Source organism: Thalassophryne amazonica, chromosome 4 (assembly GCF_902500255.1).
Source record: "Thalassophryne amazonica chromosome 4, fThaAma1.1, whole genome shotgun sequence".
Taxonomy (NCBI): domain Eukaryota; kingdom Metazoa; phylum Chordata; class Actinopteri; order Batrachoidiformes; family Batrachoididae; genus Thalassophryne; species Thalassophryne amazonica.
The window spans coordinates 131,577,154-131,589,159 of NC_047106.1; positions in this window are offsets into that span (position 1 = coordinate 131,577,154).

Consider the following 12,006-nt stretch of genomic DNA (forward strand, 5'->3'; position numbering starts at 1 on the left):
ACCCAGTGGTAGCAGAGACGGTAACGCGCCGGGAAGGCGGCAGCAGACGTTCAGAAGTTATCCGGATCAGTTGCGGGTGCTCTCCGCCCGGATGGTGCGCGTTGGAGAACCCATTACTGAATACTGATTTGAGCGCTCATGCAGCCGTGTTCCTGTGTTTGTGCCTTATCCGTGGGTCGTGGTGGGGTGTGACTGGCGACGGCTTCGCGTCACACTTCGACCGGATAAGAGGTTTAAACGGGAGCTGCAGGAGTGGGTCTGTAATGGGTGCACACGCATGGCGGAGCTCTGTGGCACGGGTCGCGGTGCTTCCTGTGTTACAGTCGTAGCCCCGTTTCCCCGGGTAAAGATAGCTACTGCGTCTGTTGTGTCAGCTCCGGTGTTATTTAGTTGAATCACATTTTTGGTTGTGTGTTGCACTCAGCTGCGCACAGAAAAGCAGCTCGTTTGTTTTCTCTGTCACCAAAGGGGGTTTTTCCATTTTTAGCACTCTGGCTCCCTCTGTTGGTGACTGAGTCACATTACCGTCAAGCTCTTAAGTTGGAGCAGGTGTGTTCCATTTGTTTGAGCTTGACGGTATAAATCACTTATTTGTTTTGTGTTAGTTCATTTTGTGTGGGTGTTTTTTGAGTTGGTTTTTGTGTGGGATTTTATTTTTTGTTTTTCACTATTAGTGTCTGGAGTTGTGACCCTGCAGCCTGTTTGGAGCAACAAAAAAGGACCCAAGCAACTTTATGTTAGTCTGTTAGTCTTACTTTTTATTTCTTTTAGTTTCACCTCCCCAGGGTTTGATGGGACGGTCCCCTGGGGGGTGATGGGGGGTAATTGGGTTGTTTTTTCTTTTTTCTTTTTTTTTGTTTTGTTTTTTGTTACGCCCTCTCTTCTCCTCTGACTCCAGCCGGGTGAGCCGTAGAGTCGGCGTTGCTGGAGTGGTGCAGTTTGGTTATGCTGGGCGTTTCCCAAGTAACCTCTGCACCCGGGAGGGGAGGGGGGGGTTTTGGGGTATTTTCTTTTTGTTCCCTCTCTTCTCCTCTGGCTCCAGCCGTGTGAGCCGTAGTGTCGGCATTGCTGGAGTGGTGCAGTTTGGTTATGCTGGGTGTTTCCCAGGTAACCTCTGCACCTGGGGGGGGGGGGGGTGTTTTTGCTTGTTGATTCCCTGTTCCACCTCCGGCTTCAGCGCGCCTTTGAGCCGTCTGCCATCGGTGTGGCTGAGGTTTGGGGCAGTGGGATATACCCGCAGCTGGTGGCTGGTTTGGGAGTCGGAGGAGTGGCGCCGTTTTGTGCCGTCTGCCATAACCGCTGTTCCACTCCTCCCGGTTGGCTTCTGGGGTATAGTCACGGTTGGTGACACTGGACGTGCTTCCAGTTTCCACTGCGCCAAGGGGGTGGGGTTGGGGTTGTTTTGTTTGTATGTTTTTTTTTCTCCTTTTGTTTTTCCCCCCAGTTTCCGCCCTCAGGGTTTGACTGTGGTGTCCTCTGGGGGGGAAAGGGCTGTGGGTCCATCTAGCCATAGACGGCCGGGGCTGGGTCCGTTGGTCATGAGGGGAGGCGTCTCCTGGGGTTGATGGAATGGTCCTCTGGGAGGCGCTGGGAGTCCCCGTGGGTGACGTTGGATCCCAGAGGAACCTCGGCTGTGGTTATTACTCCTGGAGCTGGCGGGATGTCCTCTGGGGGGTGTTGGTCCCTACATGTCGTTGGGGGTGGGGGGGGTGTTAGTGTTTTTATTTGTTAGCTTAAGTTTGGGTTGTGTTTTTCTTTTCTCCTCTTCCCGGGGTTTGATGGGAAGGTCCCCTGGGGGGGGGGGGGGGGGGGGGGTGTTTTGGTTGTTTGTGTTTGTCTTTTTTGTTTTATGACTAATCAGACTGTAAACATGGTTGGACAAAGGCTGACCGCACAGGTTTAAGAACTCCTGGCCACACCTGTGCTAAGTGACTGACAGAAACAAAGGCAAAGATGCAGCCAGAGGAGAAGACATCAACCATTCTGTTGGAAGACGAATGCAGATACGGTTTCCAGCCATGGCCCCTGGAGGGGGGTGTTTCTCCTGGGCCGGGTTTGTGTGGGCGCCGGGAGGCTTCCCGTGAGGGTGGGGTGCTGTTGTGTGGCTGGGGGGGCCTGGCTGCCTTTTGTTTCTGTTTTCTGTCCTGTCTTTTGTTTTTCCTTCCAGGTGGCTTGCATTTGGGACTGAGTGACTGTGTAGCTGAGTTTATCAGGACCTCACCCTGATCACCTGAGGCTGATCACCTGCGGCTCATCAGGACTCACAGCTGTGGTGCATCTACATGGATTGGAACATGGTGGCATTTAAGACTGGAGTACACTGTGTGTATTTGCCAGAGACTCGACCTTGTGACCAGACGGGTGAGATCGTCGTCTCGAGAGCCATCTCATCATCAGTGGATGCAGAGAACGTCCAGGTTTGATGCATGGTCTGTGAAAGAGGAGGGGGTGAGGTCTCACGCTCGTCAGCACACTTCCTGAGGTACGTTAGATTTTGTGACTAACATTTATACAGTCAGTAAATGTGGTGTCCCTCACACCTTATTATATTGAGCTGTATGTAGTCGTTTAATCAGCTTCCACTGCAGTGGAGTTTTGTGAACAGGGTGTTCTATGCCTGCAGGGTGGGAAGCTGATTAGTAATTAAGCCAGGAAGTGTTTGCTGTTTGTACACCTTTGAGCGTTCTCTCTGTGTGTAGAGTGTGGACTCACATGATGATTTCTTCTTTCACAGACTCGGTTTGTCGCGGCCACCTGGGGGGTGTCGGCGGGGTCCTTGGGTCCGAACTGGTTCTGGCTCCGGACCGTTTTGTGCTGCTGGGAGCACACCGCAAATCCGCCACGCCAGACCGCGCACTTATTTGTTTGTATTTTTTCACATCACTGTTATGTTTATTAAACTCTGTTATCCTTTGTACCGTGCTCTGCTTATTTTATACTGGGTCCTTCAAACGCTGGTCGTTTCTCCGGGCTGCGTCCGACACATAACATTTATGTTTGTATTGTGTTTGTGGGGCTGTGTTGGTTTTTTGCATTTGGGAGTTTTTCTTTTCTTCCCCGGGTTGGATGGGACGGTCCCCTGGGGAGGTTTTGGGTGGGTTTTATGTTTTTCTTGTATGTTGGGTTGTACTTGGGACTGTTTTGGGGTTTTTGTTGATGCCAGCCGGCCTTCCAGCTGCGGCGCCCTGTCCTGCTGTCTGCGGTGGACCTTGGGAGCGTTACGCTGTCTGCTTCCTGACGAGGACCCCGGAGGGATCTGCTGTTCTCGGGCCTGGTCTGTTCGGTCGCCGGGAGGCTTCCCGTTAAAGGGGGGGTACTGTTGTGTGTTGGGGGGTTTGGCTGGACTTTTGGGTGTTCTTTTCTTTTCTTTGCTTCTTTGCTTCTTTGCTTGATTGCTTAAATTTTCATTGTTACGCAGATGATACCCAGCTTTATCTATCCATGAAGCCAGAGGATACACACCAATTAGCTAAACTGCAGGATTGTCTTACAGACATAAAGACATGGATGACCTCTAATTTCCTGCTTTTAAACTCAGATAAAACTGAAGTTATTGTACTTGGCCCCACAAATCTTAGAAGCATGGTGTCTAACCAGATCGTTACTCTGGATGGCATTTCCCTGATCTCTAGTAATACTGTGAGAAATCTTGGAGTTATTTTTGATCAGGATATGTCATTCAAAGCGCATATTAAACAAATATGTAGGACTGCCTTTTTGCATTTATGCAATATCTCTAAAATCAGAAAGGTCTTGTCTCAGAGTGATGCTGAAAAACTAATTCATGCATTTATTTCCTCTAGGCTGGACTATTGTAATTCATTATTATCAGGTTGTCCTAAAAGTTCCCTAAAAAGCCTTCAGTTGGTTCAGAATGCTGCAGCTAGAGTACTGACGGGGACTAGCAGGAGAGAGTATATCTCACCCGTGTTGGCCTCTCTTCATTGGCTTCCTGTTAATTCTAGAATAGAATTTAAAATTCTTCTTCTTACTTATAAGGTTTTGAATAATCAGGTCCCATCCTATCTTAGGGACCTCGTAGTACCATATTACCCCATTAGAGCGTTTCGCTCTCAGACTGCGGGCTTACTTGTAGTTCCTAGGGTTTGTAAGAGTAGAATGGGAGGCAGAGCCTTCAGCTTTCAGGCTCCTCTCCTGTGGAACCAGCTCCCAATTCAGATCAGGGAGACAGATACCCTCTCTACTTTTAAGATTAGGCTTAAAACTTTCCTTTTCGCTAAGGCTTATAGTTAGGGCTGGATCGGGTGACCCTGGACCATCCCTTGGTTATGTTGCTTTAGACGTAGACTGTGGGGGGGTTCCCATGATGCACTGTTTCTTTCTTTTTTTGCTCCGTATGCATCACTCTGCATTTAATCATTAGTGATCGATCTCTGCCCCCCTTCTCGGCATGTCTTTTTCCTGGTTCTTTCCCTCAGCCCCAACCAGTCTCAGCAGAAGACTGCCCCTCCCTGAGCCTGGTTCTGCTGGAGGTTTCTTCCTGTTTTCCTTCCCACTGTGGCCAAGTGCTTGTTCATAGGGGGTCGTTTTGACCGTTGGGGTTTTTCATGGTTTTTGTATGGCCTTGCCTTGCAATATGGAGCGCCTTGGGGCAACTGTTTGTTGTGATTTGGCGCTATATAAGAAAAAAGTTGATTGATTGATTGATTTGCTCTCCAGGTGGTATGCAGTGTTTGGCTGTGAACGTGGGTCCAGAAGCGCCAGGCTTCGATCCTTTTGGGCGCTGGAGAGCGTGTCGTCCTTCACTCCGCCAGATTGACGCATTTTACGTTTGTACACTTTGTATTGCACAGAAGGGGGAAAATAAAATTGTTTTGTTATTGGAACCGCTTTCTGGTTGTTTTAGCGCTGGGTTCCATCAGATGCAGGTCCGCTCCTCAACCCGCGTCGACACATAACAAGACTAAGGTTAATTATGGAGTTCGACAAGGTTCTGTGCTAGGACCAATTTTATTCACTTTATACATGCTTCCCTTAGGCAGTATTATTAGACGGCATTGCTTAAATTTTCATTGTTACGCAGATGATACCCATCTTTATCTGTCCATGAAGCCAGAGGACACACACCAATTAGCTAAACTGCAGGATTGTCTTACAGACATAAAGACATGGATGACCTCTAATTTCTTGCTTTTAAACTCAGATAAAACTGAAGTTATTGTACTTGGCCCCACAAATCTTAGAAACATGGTGTCTAACCAGATCCTTACTCTGGATGGCATTACCCTGACCTCTAGTAATACTGTGAGAAATCTTGGAGTCATTTTTGATCAGGACATGTCATTCAAAGCGCATATTAAACAAATATGTAGGACTGCTTTTTTGCATTTACGCAATATCTCTAAAATTAGAAAGGTCTTGTCTCAGAGTGATGCTGAAAAACTAATTCATGCATTTATTTCCTCTAGGCTGGACTATTGTAATTCATTATTATCAGGTTGTCCTAAAAGTTCCCTGAAAAGCCTTCAGTTAATTCAAAATGCTGCAGCTAGAGTACTAACGGGGACTAGAAGGAGAGAGCATATCTCACCCATATTGGCCTCTCTTCATTGGCTTCCTGTTAATTCTAGAATAGAATTAAAAGGTAGCTGTTAAAAGGGAGTTTTTCCTTCCCACTGTCGCCAAGTGCTTGCTCACAGGGGGTCGTTTTGACCGTTGGGGCTTTTACGTAATTATTGTATGGCCTTGCCTTACAATATAAAGCACCTTGGGGCAACTGTTTGTTGTGATTTGGCGCTATATAAATAAAATTGATTGATTGATTGATAATGTTGATGAATTTTACCTTAGGTGCAGGTTTTCTGGCTGACTGATTCTGCTTTTTTTTCTCTCTCTCTGTCCAAAATATGGACGACGTCATGACATCATGTGATGGATTTCACGCATAATTTGCATAATTTCTGAAAGGGATGTGGAATGGGCTCTGCTCAGGGAACAGGCCCACTGAATGACATGATGGATGACCCCTGCCTGTGGGCTGGATGCCTGCATGGACTTCTCAACAAATTAATTTGTAGAATTTTGCAAAATCTTGTAACTGTTAGAATGGTCTAAGCAGTGTCACCCCTCACCCCTCTGAGTCTGGTCTGCTTGAGGTTTCTTCCTCATTATCATCAGAGGGAGTTTTTCCTTACCACTGTCACCTGTGTGCTTGCTCTCGGGGTTGGTAAGGTTAGACTTTATTTGTGTGAAGTGCCTTGAGGCAACTTTGTTGTGATTTGGCGCTATATAAACTAAATAAACTGAATTTAATTGAATTGAAAGAAGTGGAAAAATCATGAGTTATCCTCTGTGCATTGCATCAAAACACTGAAAGAGATTTTTATCCTCTCACAGTTAAGAAGAATGGAAACAGTGGTCTTGCCCTCAATATTTGATACTGAAGACCTCTCAGAAACACAGATCTTCAGCAGTGAAACTCCAACGGATGGCTTGCCAATGACATCCAGTCCAAGCTTGGGTGTGCAGACACTGAACTTCACCCCACATAAAACCTGACCTGCGTTTCACTCTGTCTGGCCACACCCTGTTCTGGTGCTTTCCACACACCTGTTCCTAATCTGTAGCTCATCACCTGGGTGTATATAAAGCCCAATGGTTACACTTCTCTCTTGCCAGATTGATGTGCCTTGTGCCTTCTTTCCGGCTTTGTTCTTGTGTTTTCTCATCCTGCCCATCTCATCGTGTTTTTGGATCACCTGCCTGTTCATTTGACCACACCCTTGCCTGATGATTTTTGTACTGTTGCTTCTCTTGGACTGCCTTACTGTGTGCTGACCCCAACTAAGTACTTTATTAAACTGTTTTACTCTACAGAGCTGTATAATCGAATTGTACAATTGTGTCCAGCCATTCCTGTCCACCATGCCTGATATGGGGGAGCCACTTGTGACATTCAGATGCCAGTTGTGTTGCTTAAGGGAGCCACTCATGTTATTCGAACTCCATTCGTGTTGCATGAAGGGCCACTGTGGGCATTCATTTGACATCCGTATTGCACTCAGACACCACTAGGGACACACTAGGGGCGCTCAGGTGCAATCTGCCTCATTTGTGCCACACCCAGGGTATTCGGCCGCAGTCTGTAGTGGCTGGCAATTGCAGTATGTCACCCAGCCCCGTGCAGATTGTTTCAAATGCTGTCGGGGTGCCGTTTCAACCACTGCGACTGCAGTCAGACTGCAATCAGACAGCACCTTGACCACTGTGCACACAATCACCACTTCATCTGCACCTCAATAGTCATGGGCATGTGCTCTATATTTGCGCCGGCTGCTTGATTGTACCCGACTGTTGGGAGTGCACTACAACTGCTGTCAGTGGACTTTGGAGTGCGTTACATCTTTGGCCAAGTGTAGGTCAAATAACTGTTTGGGCGGCATTTGCCCTTAAATAAAAATTTCAAGATGCACATAGAAGCCTTATTATTAAACATTCATAACAGTGCCTTATTATTTAATATTACCTTGCACTTTATTGCTCAATGCAAATGCTATGTTGAAGATTGGTGAGCAGATGTCTCCATATTTAATTGTATCCAATGCTTCAAAACACTGAATCTTTTAAACACAATTGCTTCATATTGATTTAGTGGTTCAAAAACGTAATAAAAAGAAAAATCTTTTTTTTTTTTGAGGATTGAGTTCAGAAAGCAGGAACTGGCAATAAAAAGATATAGAATGTTTTAAAACAGCTGACAGGTAAGAAAAACAGAATCAATCTGTCTTTTCTTGAGGTAGATAATAAATTCATAACAAAGCCTGTAGATATTGCTAATTATATTAATGATATTTTTATAAGCAAACTAGACAAATTAAGAGAAAATATGCCTAATCCAAGTAATGTTAAAGCTTATCTATTGATAAGAAATAAATTTATGAATAATAAAAACATCAGGTTTAAATTTGAAAAAGTAAGTACAAATAAGGTAAAGGAATTCCCGAAATCCTGTAAAGACAAGCCCCCGGGTGTTGATGGTCTTGAGAGTAGGCTTCTCAAACTAGCAGCTGTATTGGTTGATTGTATTGCTCCTGTTTTAGCCCATATAATAAACCTCAGCTTTACTTATAATACATGTCCACAAACGTGGAAACAGGCTAAAATTATCCCACTACCGAAAAATAAGGAACTTCCGTTCTCGGCTTTAAATAGTCGACCCATAAGTATTCTACCTGTGTTAGGAAAAAATATGGAGTCTACTGTATATCAGCAAATTAAATTAATTATTTTTTCTTCTATTAACTTAATCACGGATTTCCAACATGTGAATAGAAAGAGTCACTCCACTGCCACGGCGTTGAATCATATGTCCGATGATAGGTTCAGAGAGGTTGAGAAGAAGAATATAGTTTTACTGTGTTTCTCAATTTCTCTGCTGCTTTTGATATCATTGACCATGATTTGTTATTGGAAAAACTTGCTTGTTATGGTTTTGAGCTATCAGCTCTGACTTGGTTCTATAGTTACCTATCTAACAGAACACAGACAGTGTTCTGTTAATGGCAGCTTCTAACACCAGGAGTGTAGTATGTGGAGTGCCACAAGGGAGTTGCCTCAGTCCATTATTATTTACGATTTTCACAAATGATTTACCATATATTTTACATAAAGCTAGTATAGTGATGTATGCAGATGATTCAACCATTTATACATAAGCACGCTCATGCAATGATCTAGAAACTGTTTTAAATATGGAACTGCACAATGTAGTTGGCTGGGTAACATCTAACAAGCTAGTGTTAAATACAGAAAAGACTAACTGTATGATTATTGGCTCCAGTTGTGTTGTTTTTAAAAAAAAAAACCTGTATTAAACATTAAGATTAATAATATGATAATAAATCAAGTACATGAGACCAATCAATCAATCAATCAATCAATTTTTTTTATATAGCGCCAAATCACAACAAACAGTTGCCCCAAGGCGCTTTATATTGCAAGGCAAGGCCATACAATAATTATGTAAAACCCCAACGGTCAAAACGACCCCCTGTGAGCAAGCACTTGGCTACAGTGGGAAGGAAAAACTCCCTTTTAACAGGAAGAAACCTCCAGCAGAACCAGGCTCAGGGAGGGGCAGTCTTCTGCTGGGACTGGTTGGGGCTGAGGGTGTAACGGCTGGGTGTAACGGTAGATTCAATATTATCATGGAAAAAACATAAATAATATGTTTTATAAAATGGGCAGGGTTATATTGATTATGAGAAGACATGCAAGGTTTCTAAGTTGTACTACAACGAATTATACTATTAACGCATTACTATTAGTATATCCGGACTATTGCCCAGCAGTTTGGTCAAATGCCATTGGAGAAATGATAAATAAATGACAGATTATTCAAAATAGGGCTGCTCGTATAGCACTTAACATATATGTGTGTGCAGAATTATTATGCAAGGAAATGAAAAAAAATTAATTTTCGCATCTCACTAGTAAGTCCCATCCATGGATTCTGTCACTTTCTTAATCACTTGATGGTCAACTTTTCATGCATTAGCAACCACGCCTTCCCAAATGCTCTTCAGACTGCGGTATTGTTTTCCCTTGCTGTAAATCCCACACTGACACTGTTTGATAGAGAACATTCCCAGCTTTAAGCGGATATATGATTCATGTGCATCTTGCTTGCGTGTTTTGTGTTTTTTAGGTTTGCAACGAGGGAATGAAGAAAGTTCCTCTGGAGTCCTTTTGGAGAACGCTGCAGCTGGACATGAGACAGCAGGACACTCAGTAGCCCTCGTCCTTCTGCACTGGACAGTTACAGAAGACAGAAGATGAGCTTCTGCTGTTTCAGGAGAGACCATGCCCTTGCTCCAGTCTTGGCATTCTAGAAAACAGTGAGGGCAAAGTATTATTCTGGAGCATGTGTTTGTGCTTGTCGCTGTGCATATTCAGGCCAAAGTAAGACTGTCGTATCATCACTACTACTGCTGAAAGGTTTTCAAGCAAGATTTAACTATTGGCCCAACTTTAGGGCCCCTTCACACATAGTATGAATAATTACAAATCAGGGCGAATCACGGCGGAACAGCTCGTATGAGCAAACCACAAAAACATCGAGGTGACAGGTGTTGTGTGGGCCGCTGAAGAGGAGGTACTGCTGGCCCACTACCACCAGAGGGCGCCCTGCTTGGAGTGCGGGCTCCAAGCACGAGAGGGCGCCAGACCCAGAGGAAGTGACAGCTGTCACTCATTACTCCAGCTGTCACTCATCTACACCACCATATAAGCCGGACTGCAACTCCACCTCCCCGCCGAGAAATCGACTACCAGTACCAAGGTAATTTCTCTGCTGACTGACACATTGTGTAACCAACTGAACTTCTATTGCAGCCGTTTTCCTGAAGTGTTGCCTTGTCTGGAGGATTGGCGTTTGGTGTGACAGTGACGGCTTCTCCTCGCACCCCCTCCCAGATAAGCGGTTGATCAGGAGCTGCACGAGTGTGTGTGATTTGGAGGTGGAGGTGCTCCCTCCTAACGGTGTCTGGACTGTAAATTACTGAGTGTGCGGACTCACACTCATACATCATCTTTCTGTTTTCTGCCAGCAGTACCAGGGTCGACAGCCGAAGACAGAGGCCACCTGGGGACTCGGGACTTGGCGGCTCCGGTGTTCTTCAGACCGTTGGTGGTGGAGGCCGTGTGGGACGCGGCTTCTCTCTCGTCGGGCGTCTTCTATCTTCAAGCCTGCCCACACGTCACCTGGTGTTTATTGACTGTGAAAATTACGACACATTTCGTTGTGTATTATCACAACATTAAATTGTTACCTTTTGGCTTACTCATTGTCCGTTCATTTGCGCCCCCTGTTGTGGGTCCGTGCTACGACACCTTCCCAACAGGATTTCTCGGCCATCGTCATGGACTCCGAGGGGCGTCAACTCCATCTTGAACGGCCAATGGAAGAGCCAGGAGCGCAGGCGTCAGCGGGAGGCGGGTTGAGTGAGCTGCAGCAGATCTTAACCGCCTTCAAGGCCCGGTTAGAATTAGTGACCGAGCAGAGTGTCCTCCTTAATCGGAGGGTGGAGGCTCTCACCGCCAGGGTGGAAGCGCGCGATCAGGGCGCTGCTGCAGCCACTCCTCTGGCTGGTCCTGGGCCTGTATTAGACATTCCACTGGTCGTTCAACGAACCCCCCCACCGTCCCCTGAAGCATACATAAGCCCTCCGGAACCGTACGGGGGCTGTGTCGAGACGTGCGCGGACTTCCTCATGCAGTGTTCGCTCGTCTTTTCACAGCGCCCCGTCATGTACGCATCAGACGCTAGCCGGGTGGCTTATGTTATTAATTTGCTTCGAGGAGAGGCACGCGCATGGGCTACGGCGCTTTGGGAGCAGAATTCACGGCTCCTAACGTCTTATACTGGGTTTGTACGGGAATTCAAACAAGTGTTTGATCATCCCAACAGAGGCGAGACCGCTTCGAACGTGCTGCTGTCGATGAGACAGGGGCGTCGTAGCGCAGCCGAGTATGCAGTCGGCTTCCGCATCGCGGCAGCGAGGTCCGGCTGGAATAACGTTGCGCTCCGCACCGCCTTTGTAAATGGACTGTCCCCGGTCCTTAAGGAGCACCTACTGGCCAAGGAGGAACCGCGGGAATTGGACGGGCTGATCTATTTGGTTATACGTTTAGACAACCGTTTAAATGAGCATCGTCGGGAGCAGGCCGGGAGGCATGACCGGGCACGAGTCGTCCCTCCCCCTTCCGGTTCCGATAAGATGACATCGTCCCCACGCTTCACTGCCAGAGAGCTCCATGTGGCTACAGCTCCCCCTGCTGAGGAGGCTAGGGACATGAGCAGGGCCAAATTAAAATCAAACATCAGACAAAGGAGGCTGGCCCGCGGGGAGTGTTTCGTCTGCGGCTCTTGCGAGCACATGCAGAGGGACTGCCCTAAAACGGTCAAACTACAACGCCCGTCCTTAGAAACTGGGCTAAGGGTGGGTCATAACACGCATGCGGGAAAACCCCGCAAATCTGCACGAA